The sequence below is a fragment of the Emys orbicularis genome, chromosome 2 (genome assembly GCF_028017835.1).
Source record: "Emys orbicularis isolate rEmyOrb1 chromosome 2, rEmyOrb1.hap1, whole genome shotgun sequence".
NCBI classification, from domain to species: domain Eukaryota; kingdom Metazoa; phylum Chordata; order Testudines; family Emydidae; genus Emys; species Emys orbicularis.
In genome coordinates, this window is record NC_088684.1 from 124664509 (window position 1) to 124677100 (window position 12592).

Here is a 12592-nt window from a genome sequence, read left to right on the forward strand (position 1 = left end):
CATGGCCCAGAGAAGCAAACTCAGAGAAAGAACCCCTGCCTTCTCTTTCTATTTCTGCCACAGAGTTGCTGTGTGACAATTATCAGGCCTCTTAACCCCTCTGTTTCTCGACTGCACAATGGGGACCAGGATTCCCTTTGTATGACTCTTCCCCCCCCAGGCTTTTAGTCAGGGGGTTGTTTGAGAGCAGCAGTGCTGAAGGGTACTGTACTTTTAGTTCTACATGCCCTGCAAAGCGCTTTGGAGAGAGGAGACAGGAGTACTAAGGGGATGGGTGATTTGCTATTGATTGCTCATTAGGACGCTATGATTTTATTATGGCATCGCCTGGCATGATCACATGGCTATCATTATAATTTCTTGCCCGTGGGGCTGCCACACCTGACCGCCCCTGGGGGGATCGCTGCTGCCAACCACAGGCTGCCGGGGCAGAGCTGGGGTGGAAAGAAGGAGGCGGGCCCGAGGGATGGAGTCTCCTGGCCCCCGCCGTGCCCGTCTCTGGTGGGGTAAGGCAGGGAGGGCTCCCGCTGCGGTTTGGTGCCAGCTGTGAAACTGACGAGGGAGCGGGAAGGGGGGGGGGGGGCTCGCTCCCTGTCTGGGGAGGAGGCTGCGACCAGGCGTGCGAGCCCAAGTGTGTTTAAAAAGCAAAGAGCCACTCCCCCGCCCTCCCCCCGCGCCACTCTCTTCCCTCGCCAGCCTGTTAGCTCTGCTCCCGGCTGTCTCCGAGTCTAGCGCGCTGCGAGCCCAGCGCTGGCCTGGGAGCGAGGGGCACCGCCAGAGGAGCGGGCAGGGGAGCAGAGGGGGCGTAGGCTGCTTCTGTTGTAGGGCGAGCAGCCCGAAATAAAACAAAACCAGGTCAGTGAGCTTCTTTCACACCCGTCTTCTTCTTTCAGCCGGTGTGTCCGATGGAGCCTTTTAAAGCAGCCGCCAGCTAGTGGTTTCAGAGCGGACCCCAGTAACTCACGGCATGGCTGGTTATAGAGTGTGTGTGTGTGTGTGTGTGTGTGTGTGTGTGTGTGTGTGTGTTGACAAGCGGAGTTGCAAAGGAGGGTGCGGGGAATCTCTCGTCCTGCTCATCAGCGGGCGGAGCTAGGTCGGGCTGCTCGTGTGTCGGGGTTGTGGGGTGACGATGGGGCTGGTGAGTGCCGGCTCTGGCATGGGGTGACAGCCATCTGGCTGAGTCGGTGGTGTCCTCAGATGCCTCCTTGAGCCCGGGCTGAAGCCAGCCCCTCCGCCCACCACCCTCCCCCTTGTCTCTAGCAGCACGGGGGGCTGCATTTCCTTCCTGCCCCCGGGCCTTCCCTAAAGAAATAGTTTCTTCGCCGAGGGGTTGTTATCTCCAGCCCGCTGGGCTTTCTATCTCCAGCCCTTTCTCCCGAGGAGGGGCCTCCAGGAGGAGGAGAAGAGACAGCTGTTTAGGGCTTTTCATCTGGCCGATTCTGCTTGACAGGGGTGAAATGATCGCTGGAAGGGCAAGGCAAGGAACCGGAGCTTAGGGGGGAGACAAGCCCTGCAATTTGGGGGGGGGGAGGCTTTGCATGTTTCCTGCGTTCGGGAGGGGTGAGGCTTTAAAAAGGGGCTTAGTCTATTAAAAGAGGGGGGGGGGCAGTGGTAGGGATGGTAAAGCGATGTCTGAAATGCCAGCTGATCCGTTGGTGTGTGCGTGCATGTGTTATCTGTCTCCTATACCCATCAACTCTCATATGTAATAGCCACAGGGTGTTTGTTTCCCTTTTCGGCATTGAGGGAGTTGCTAAAGGGGAGGCTGCTTTCAAAAAAGGGGGAACTTGGAGATAGGGAATCGATATTTATTTTTTTCCATTTATTTTTATTTCTAGTCTGAATGAATCTGGAAGCATGTCACACCCCGCCCCCTTGCACCCCTGAAATAGTTATAGATCCAGGCTAAAAGGATGCTTTGATTTAATAATTTGCTGCTGTGTCTAACCCTTGCTGTATGTAATTCACTGCAGGCAGAACAAAGCTCTGTCACAACTGTGCTTCCTGGTTGTCGCCTCCTGCCTGCAAACCACTGAACATTTTCCACTTGATATCATCATGCAGAAAGGGAGAAACGAGACGCAATGAGAGATTCAGGTAATACACCAAAAATACGCTCGATATCGGTAACTGTGTCAATGCTCATGTCTGTGGAGTAGTGCAATGCACGGAGATTGTATTGAACTCTGTCTGGGTGATGTCTGGGGTTGCATCAACGTTGTTTAAGTGAGGTTTGCTGAGCAAAAAATCCAGATGACTTTAGAGACTGATCTTTTTCCTTTATTTTTCTCATAATGCCAGTTAGGGGAGAAACTATCCAGTAACTCAAAACCATCATTCCTATTAAAACGTTCTGATGGGTTTTAAGCATTATTTTTTCTACGGACAAGAATAAAGGGTTAAATATATTAATGGTGACAGAATTTGGCTTTGTTCTTGTTGAATTAGAAATTGCCTCTTTGAAAAGGCAGCATTGCCAAAAATATGGTCTACAAATGTTACCAAGGACTAGCACCAAAGTGCTTTGTTTCAACCATGCTATTTGTTGCCGTGACTTTCCTTGGCAGTAATTCACTGGTTGCCTTTAAAAAAATTAAATTGTGGTTTTGCTTAAAACACAGCAAAAGATTTGTATGCAATAAGTTGCTCTTGGGGGAGCTATTAATTGTGTGTGGGGGGGGGGGCAAAAGAAAGAGAACAAAGAAAGCAGGCTTTTGATAAGACCCCCTTAATTCAACTATACAATACTGAAATTCATCAGCTCCTTCTTCCCTCAGTAAATCTCTTCTTCTCCCTTTCAGAAGTATGGTCCATGTTCTGTTTTGCCCCTCTTCAAACAAGCACAGTAAATCTATTCTGATTGACATTTGCTCAAGTGTTGGGGTTGTCTGTGTAAGTCTGGGGCCACTTAAAACATTTGTAACCTTCAGACGCAATATATGCACAGGTCTTCCTTTCAACCTATATGTCCAGGTTGAGGTTATAGGCCTTTCCGAAGTGCCCGTTGAGACTGAAATAATATATAACTCATGGGACAATGACAAAAAAAATCTTTTCTCTCCTGCTCTTGAAAATGCTGTTCTTAACATTGTAATTATGGTTTTGCTAATTTGAATGAAAAGGTAAATATTAAAGGAACCACTGCTGAGGACTGCAAAGTTATAACAGTTTTGTAGTGTTGCCATTCACAACATTGTCAGGGCACAGATCTGTGGAAAATCCCCTCCCCTTACCCCCCCACATACATACCTTCATTTACAATAAAAGTAAAGAACTCAATGAAGAGTTCAGTGCTTCACCTGTAATGTCTGTCAATTTTTAAAGGTGACGCTTGGTACAGCTGGCAAGAAAAATGAGGACGTTATTTTGTACAGAAAAAGTTGTTTCGGCCGCACCTGACAAAAGTATGGTATGCACGTCTCACAGTCTCCCTGGAAGCATTGGCCAGTGTTTTGGAATGTCCAGATTAGGTATCCTGATGCCATGAAGGATAATAAATATTTCAATCTGTGTATTGTGTGTGTAAATTATATGTATCCTGTAATAACATAGAACAGGCTGCTCATCATAAGAGAAGCCAAGGCTTAGCCAACTGAGTCTGGAGCTGGGAGACATGTACTTCAGTGTTCTAATTCTGGCTCTGACACTGATTCACTTGTGTGTTCAACATTGCTAGCTTCTCTGCGTCTCAGTTTCCCCAGGCTTGCTCCTGGAGGTGCTCTTCATGTAGATCCGCCACTGGAAATTCTGCATGGCATTTCAGCATGTCCCAATCTGCTGGACATTTAAGCATGTAGTTGACTTTACTCAGGTGAATAGTCCCATTGAAGGTAGGGAGATACAAACTTGTGTAAAATTGACCTTGTGCTTAAGTATTTTCAGGGTCAAGACCACAGACTGCAAGTCTTTGGGGCCTGGGCTCTGTCTATTTCTATACTTGTAGAGTGCTTAGTAGAATGGGGCCTTGATACTGATTAGGGTTTCTGGCACTATTGTAATATAAACATTAAATAGTAATAGAGAATGCTTTCAGGATCGGGCCCTCCATCTGTGACATGGGGATAATTGACACTTTTATTTAAAACAAGCAAAACATTTATTTAGCAGCCAACTTGAGTAAGGGTTGCAGAGCTGGGCCCTTTGATATTGTTTTTGACAGAACATGGGGAGTATATTAAAAAACATGGGATCCCAGCACATCTCAAATTCTGTACAGTTTTAAAGATTCTACCTCTAGCTGCTGCTATCGTGTGGGTTGGAAACAAGATCTGAGCCTGGACCTTTTCCCCCTCCACACCATATAGATCCTCTACATAAATTCCACAGATGTTTTTGAGCCTATCAAGAGTTGCCTGCCTTCTTTGCTGATGCCATTTTCTATACAAATCGCTGTTCTGCTGCTCAGCTGTGTGAGGAGAGGAGTGGAAGCCTTTGAAACTGATTTGGCTGAGTTGCACAGTCTCCTGTCAAAGAAAACAGCAATAAGAAACCATCTCAGCTTTCATCTTCTCAAGTTAATTATCCAGGATCTAACAAAATTTTAAACAGGTGATTTAAAAAAAAAAAAATGTTTGACTCTGATTGCAGTATCGCCAGCCATGGTTTCCAAGGCGCCCACTCACTGCACCAGAACTGAAGGGTAAGCAATAACAGTTCTATGGGGTGAAAACTCCATCAGTGGGTTAGGTATGCAGGTTGGGGTCAGATCTAAACAATCCTAAAAGAGCCGTAGAAGATGTAGACCCAAGGAAGGGTCCACACTGAATGTTTTGTGAGGAATTGAGTCCTGTCTCAAATAAATATGTTAGTCTCTGAGGTGCCACAAGTACTCCTGTTCTTTTTGCGAATACACACTAACACGGCTGCTACTCTGAAATCTGTCTCACTAGAGTTTCTTTAGGTGAAGTTAACAGAGAGCTGGTGTGGCATAGAACAGAAGTGGCTTCATAAAGCCTCAGTAGGAAACAGCAGGGGGGGGGGGGGGGGGGGAAGGAAGCAAAAGTTTCTGGGACGAGATCAGCTCCCTGCCTAAAACTTCTGAGGAACTGACGATAAAAAAATTATAGATAAGCAGTAGCAACTTTCATAGTTAAAGCTGAGTAATAAATACTTAGCCCCTGACCTGGCCTTTTTGCTCTTCAAAGTACTGTACAGATGTTAATGAATTTGTAATCTGTCCCTTTCTACCAGCTGCCCCAGGGTCATTAAAATAGCTGACAAGAAATCATAACAGGTATAAAATTAATTTGAAAAGCATGTTATATGGTGAAGAGACCTTATTGGGGAAGAGGCTATTACAGCATTCGCTAACTGGAAGATAATTACAAGACATGGAATCTTCATCAGCCAATCTGATCCCCAAATTTCATCCCAATTATGGTTTAAACAGAGTTCAATTTCCTAAGATTTTTGTGAAAGGTGGCAGGCAAATCATCTCAGTCCAACTTAGGCCTTGGTAGTTTGGATGCTCAAAGAAAAGTGTTTGTGAAAAAGTGCATGTATAAGTTGGGGTTGGATTTGTGCAAGGGTGTTTGTGTGTGCCAACTCATGTGTGCATCAGGTGATTTGCACACCCAACTTGGCCACATGAATGTTTACAAATGTTGGCCTCTTTGATTTCAATGACAATTTGGGATGCACTGGGAAGATGGGATTAAGCTCCAAATGTTCTCTCAAAGTCGGAAATGTGGGAGAACATGGTTCCTCCCTCCCACCCCTCTTTCTCCCCAGCATTATCTTAGACCAGGTCTGCACTAGAAACCTTTGCTGGTATGGCAATGTTGTGGTGGTGGTGGTGCTTTGTTTGTTTATTTATTTTGGGGTGATGTTTCTATATTGACAAAAGCCCTAAGGTAGACACAGTAATACTGCCATAAACGTGCTTTTGCTGGTATGGCTTACTTTGTTTAGGGGACTGATATAAGCTATACTGACAAAAGTACTTTTACCCTGGGGTAAGCTATGCCTCCACTTGCCAGTATAGTTATATTGGTAGATATGCTGGCAAACCTTTTCAAGTTTAGACCTGGCCTTAGGCTAAGTTGAAAGTGAGGGATTCTTTCAGACCCAGGAGTAGGATGTAAATGTGCTGGGACTCTGGAGGCAAACCTGGGGTGTGGGTGGAACCCCGGGGTTAGGGTGTGTTATGCTCCTCTGTCAGAAAATATGTTTGTTACAGCCCCAGCTACTGAGCCTGGTTCTTTAAAATCCGACTTTGAGCTTTGGAGGTCTCTGGTTCAATCATTGTTTCAAGAAAGCAGCTGTCACTTAAATGGAGCTCATCTGGGATTCAAACTGCTGAGAGCCCTTACTTATTTGATAGATGCCATTTTGACACCAGGGATTGAACTGGGGTCCTCCAGAGCTAGAGTATGAGCCTCTACAGCTTGACCTAAAGAGTTAGGCTGTCAAGATGGACGTTTCAGAGTAGCAGCCGTGTTAGTCTGTATCTGCAAAAAGAACAGGAGTACTTGTGGCACCTTAGAGACTAACAAATTTATTAGAGCATAAGCTTTCGTGGGCTACAGCCCACTTCTTCGGATGCTACTCTTGTTCTTTTTAAGATGGAAGTGACTCACATCTTCTGTGGATTTGGCACAGAGAGGGAAACATTGACCAGTGGGTCACACATGTATGTGTGTGTGTGTGTAGGGGATTTGGGAAGTGTATGGTACCTTGTGGGAGGTGGGAAAACTACTGGTTTATTTCACTTCTTTATTGTGTACTAATACCATGGATACTATAATCTTCTAGTGTATTAATATTATACATAGGAACACAGGAATTGGTCTGATCCACTGTGGCAATGTAGCCATTTCCCTGACAGTGGCTAGTATCAGATGCATCAGAGAAAAGTGCAAGAAATCCTGAAGTAGGCAGGAATGGAATACCCTGCCCACAGGCAAAGCGCCTTCTGAACCCTCATCTATTAGAGACTGGCGTATGCCTTGAAATCTGATTGCTTCTATCCCTTCCAAAACTCTTGCTGTTTTTAATTCTTGTTATTGTAACTCGATGTTCTTGTTATCATTATAAATAAATGTAGTGCTATTAATACCATATTGCTCCACACAGTACATTCTACACAAAGCTGTGCGAGTCTGATACCAAAACAGCAAACACTGCAGTGCTCTGATCAAGTTACTCCTCCATAATTGAACTTAAAAATGATTAAAAATCATAAAACGATGGCACGGTTCGAGTGCTTGGAACGTTCAACAGGATCCCACTTCCTGAAAGCAAGATGAGGATTTACTCAGTAACCCCAGTAGTTGCAAGCTCTGATCTCAGATGATGAGGCATGATGGGAATTAAGTTTACCTTGCTGGGGCAAAAGAGTTTGTATAGTGTGCAACAATTGGTGACTACACCTGTTAGATCAATGGCTCTCAACCTTTCAGACCACTGTATCCCTTTCAGGAGTCTGATTTGACTTGCATACTGCCAAGTTTCACCTCACTTAAAAACTACTTGCTTACAGACGTAAAACTACAAAAGTGTCACAGCACACTGTTACTGAAACATTGCTTACTTTCTCATTTTTACCACATAATTATAAAATAAATCAACTGGAATATAAATATTGTACTTTCATTTCAGTATATAATATAGAGAACAGTATAAACAGGTCACTCTGTATGAAATTTTAGTTTGTACTGACTTTGCTAGTGCTTTTTATGTAGCCTGTTGTAGCACTAGGTAAATATCTAGAAGAGTTGATGTATTCCCTGGAAGACCTCTGCGTACCGCCCCAGGGAACCACTGTGTTAGATAATAAGGTAAAAATATTAGATAGGTGATTTTTTTAACATTATATTCTGAATCGTGACTGATACATTTTATCCTTTAAAAAATAAATTATAGAGAGTGAATATTCCATCAGATGCTGTCTTTTTTTTCCAGCTCAGATCATCTGCAAATAAAATGAGTTAGGTTGTTGCTTCTTTTCCCTTTTGAAGTAGTATGACCCAACTCCTGCAGCTCCGGATGCCACATTGGCAGATTGCCTGAAGTCCTTGGTCCACTGTTTAATTTACTTTTAAAAACCAATATAACAAATTATTTTTATTCAGATAAATGCACACACCCATTGCATTTGCTTGTACTTGTATTTTCCATGACACATGACTAAAAATTGCTTGTTGGCTGAGTTCACCAGCAGCAAAAACCTGCAGTTGATCAGCTTTATCACTGGCCTACAGTTAAAGGGAATAATTATATTTAAACAAGTCTAAGTATGGGAGGTAGCATAGTGCAGTGGGTTGAATAGAGGGCTGCTCCTTGGGGCATTTGGATTTAGGTTGACCAGATGCCCTTGGGGCATCAGGAAGATTAGACTTGAAATTAGATGAAGGTTTCTAACCATCAGAGGAGTGAAGTTTTGGAGCAGCCTTCAAAGGGGAGCAGTGGGGCAAAAGACATATCTGGCTTCAAGACTAAGCTTGATACGTTTATGGAGGGGATGGTATGATGGGATAGCCTAATTTTGGCAATTAATTGGTGTTTGACTATTAGCAGTAAATATGCCCAATGGCCTGTGATAGGATGTTAGATGGGGTGGGATCTGAGTTACTACAGAGAATTCTTTCCTGGGTGTCTGGCTGGTGAGTCTTGCCCACATGCTCAGGGTTGAGCTGATCGCCATATTTGGGGTCGGGAAGGAATTTTCCTCCAGGGCAGATTGGCAGAGGCCCTGGGGTTTTTTTGCCTTCCTCTGCAGCGTGGGGTACGGGCAGGGCCAGCTCCAGGCACCGGCGCAGCAAGCAGGTGCTTGGGGCGGCCAACAGAAAGGAGCGGCACGTCCGGCTCTTCGGCGGCAATTTGGTAGCGGGTCCCTCGGTCCCTCTCGGAGGGAAGGACCTGCTGCCAAATTGCCACTGAAGAATGAAGCGGTGGCGGTAGAGCTGCTGCCGAAGTGCCGCCAATCGCGGATTTTTTTTTTTTCCCCGCCGCTTGGGGCGGCAAAAACGCTGGAGCCATCCCTGGGCACGGGTCACTTGCTGGAAGATTCTCTGCACTTGAAGTCTTTAAACCATGATTTGAGGACTTCAATGGCTCAGACATAGGTTTGATACAGGAGTGGGTGGGTGAGATTTTGTGGCCTGGGTTGTGCAGGAGGTCAGACTAGATGATCATAATGGTCCCTTCTGACCTTAAAGTCTATGATGCTATATAGGTGCCTATTTCCCGCCCCGCCCCCCCCCGGATTTTTCACACTTGCTGTCTGGTCACCATATTTGGATTCCACTCCCTATGAGGTCCCACTCTAAACTTGGGCAAGACACCACAAATCTCTTTGTCTCCATTTCCATATCTGTAAAAGGTGGATAATGATACCTACCTCTGGTTGTAAAGTGATTTGAGATACTCCTCTACAGGTGCTATAAAACGGCAAACTCTGATTTTAAAATCTGATTTTTGAATATCAATCTGTCATTACTGATGGATTACAATTGATTTTTTTAATTTAAATCTTGGCCTACTCATTAGAAAAGCAATAGCATTTCTGTATATGAAAATAAAGTTAAAGGATAATTAAAATACCTCTTTCTGCAAACCAGTGGAAGAAAAAGAATGTCATTCACAGCCATATGCTGTTTGCATCAATCACCCTGGAAGCACAGTGCTAGTTATTCCACACATTATTAATGATGAAATTGAGTTTATAATTACATTATATTTAAATTACTCTAAAAAACTTACATTACAGGAAGATTCAGGTTACAAAAGTCACGCACTCAAATGTTAGGGAATGCCAGAATTAGGGTCTCTGTGCCATCTTAATTCAGCCCCTTTGTGCATTCTGACACCATCTTTAGTTACCTGGTCATACATTTTTTTTCCCCAACAGGACTCCTGCCTCATTCAGTGAATGGGTAGTTATTTAACATTTATTTTTATCCTCTACATTTAATGTGTGGCCCCAAACCTTATTTATGCCACACCAGCCACATCCAGCCCTGAATACAAAATTATTAATACCGTTCTGGATTTTGTAATGGGAATTTCACCATACAATATGGTGCTTCACAAACACTGATAAATTCATCATAACAACGCCCCTATGACAGTAAGAGGTATTACTGTCCCCATTTTTACAGCTGGGGATTAAGGCTAAATTTGTTGAGAGTCCACTAATTTTGGTTACCCAATTTAAGATTGCTAGAGCCTGACTTTTTCAGAGTACTCAGCATTATATAGCACTTCATATGTTTTGTAGTATGCTCCAATCAACTTCAGTTGCAGCTCTGAGCATTCAGCATTTTGGCAAATCTGGCTCCAGGTGTCTCGGTCCCAGAAAATGAGGAACACACAATTAGTGACCACCTGTGAAAGTTTTTTGTTTAAGACATAGAAACTCTGTGGCAAAGGCAGGAGCAGAATCTGATTCTTAGGGTGACATTCCAGGAGACCATCTTTTCTTTTCCTGCATTTCCTTGCCACATTTGCTCCATGTCTTGCAAATTCTGCAAGTAATGAAGGCAGGGGTCTGGCAGATAGCAACATTGTCTTTTACTGCACAATCCTGATTCATCCCCAGAGCAGGCCAGCTTGTGGAAAAAATAGTTTATGATCATGTAATTAAAGACTGCATCAGAATGCATACACACAAGGGGGCTGAACTAAAGTTGCACAGGAAACTTTAATTCTGGTATTTCCTAACCTCTGAATGCTTGACTCTGCAAACTTAGCATTCTTTTAACATAGGGTTTTTAATGTAATTCCTTAACTAACTTCCCTGCGCCCCTTCTCTTCCTCTTCTCCCCCCCTTCCCCCCCCCCGAAAAAAACAACCCTGGAAAATATAATATTCCATCTGGACCATCAGCAGGGTTCAGACCTTTAGATCCATAGCAGAGACTTCTCCCACATGAGCTAATGGAGAAACTGGTTGTTATCCTGTATGTGGAGCAGTCACTAGAGGTGGGTGATGAGACATGCACTTGGCAAGTGGGTTTCACAGCTATTTGCTGACAGCAGATGAAAGGTTGAAATTCAGGAATCTTGGGTTCTCATCCAGGCCGGAGGGGAATATTCAGTGGTTATAGTCACTTCTGCTTCTGTCCTCCATGTGCTCTGTTACAATCCAATTCCCCAACAACGGCTTCATCCCCACTCCTATCTGCTCCTTCCCATCTTTCCACCCCATTGATTCTTGTTCTTACCACCATCCCTGCTCCTTCTCACCCTGTCCTCCATCACATTTCCCAGCCCCCTGCATGTCAATATGGTAGGTAGCAAGAGAATCTCCCTACTGTGTTCCAACATCTGGTGTCACAGTAGCCTGCAGCAACTAGGAAAGTCCTGCTCAGTTACTGCAGCCCCAGGATGGAACATGCTGAGTTGCTCTGTGGGGATGGTGCATACCCAGTACAAAAGGAATCTTTGGGGAATTTAGCTGCCAAATTCTAAGAAGTGAGCATATGTTAGCTGCAATATTCCTGGCTGAATTTGGAAAAGGGGGTGTTACAACCGCAGAACAAAAGGATTGTAAGAATTTTTTGGATGTGGACAAAATGACCTATTTTCTCCTAAACACATTCTCAGAAATGGAAGAACCATTTTGGGTACAACTTTCCACAAAAATTCAGCCTGTGGCAGACACCCACATGGAAAATTTTAACCCGAACTGTTAAAACTGTAACAAAGTTTATAAGTAACTGAAAATGGAAGTGTTGGGAAACCTTAACTAGAGGTGGCGCTACCAGCTTCACCTATAATGTGAAAAATCTGGCAACAAGAGATCGCTTTGAAGGTCCCAGATGCACCTTGCGGTTTGTGTGGAACCTGAACTCAAATCCTGATCTGAATTTCATGCTGCTTCAAGCCAAAATCTTTGTGGGTTTCAATACCCATATGCTGCCACCTCTACTGAGATTCTCTATGAGATCAAGCAATGGATAAAAATGACCATACTGCTTTAGACCAACTCTGTAAAAATGGCTTATACCTAAAGAATATTTTGTGCTCTACCCTTTTTTCCAGAGTTTCTTTCTATCCAGTATTCAGTCTCTCACATACCCGGTTCTACAGTGGAACCTAGTTAAACATGCCACCATTATGGCTGTGTGTGATTTGTTTAAATTAGGTTGCTTTATAGGAGGCTATGTCTACACTGGCAATTGAATGACAAACTTTTATCTTTCAGAGGTGTTAACCCCCCCCCCCCCCCCAAGACAAAAGTTTTGCCTTGACAAGTGCCCGTGTGAACAGTGCGTTGTTGGCAGGAGCGCTTTCCTATTGACGACGCAAACTCCGCTCGTTGGGGATAGAAGTTTTTTGTCAGCTGGAGAGCCGACAAACAGCAGCTACATGCACGACTTTTCGTGGCACTGGCTGTGGCGACAAAACCATGTTGCTAAAAGCTGTGTAGTGTAGACATAGCCAGAGAGTGAGACAGATTGGGGCAAAAAGGTGATGAAATTCCTTTTATTTGGTATTGGCCTGAGTAAAAAAAGTGACAACCCTACCAATGTTGTGCATATCCCATGAACTGAGTGCTCTGTTTCCAGCTGAATGAGGCGCCAACAACTTGTTGGAGCGCACATTGTTTTGTAAATAAGCCACATTTGCTTCTTTCAGAACAAGCTATG

At 44.2% G+C, this 12592-nt stretch overlaps 1 long non-coding RNA gene across 1 annotated transcript; it reads left to right on the forward strand.

Moving 5' to 3' along the window:
• The first annotated feature begins 793 nt into the window (after positions 1-793).
• On the forward strand, positions 794-3504 carry LOC135873235 (uncharacterized). Its single transcript, XR_010561114.1, has 3 exons — positions 794-855; positions 1974-2097; positions 3325-3504. It is a non-coding gene; the product is annotated as an uncharacterized LOC135873235 (long non-coding RNA).
• The last annotated feature ends 9088 nt before the right edge of the window (positions 3505-12592 follow it).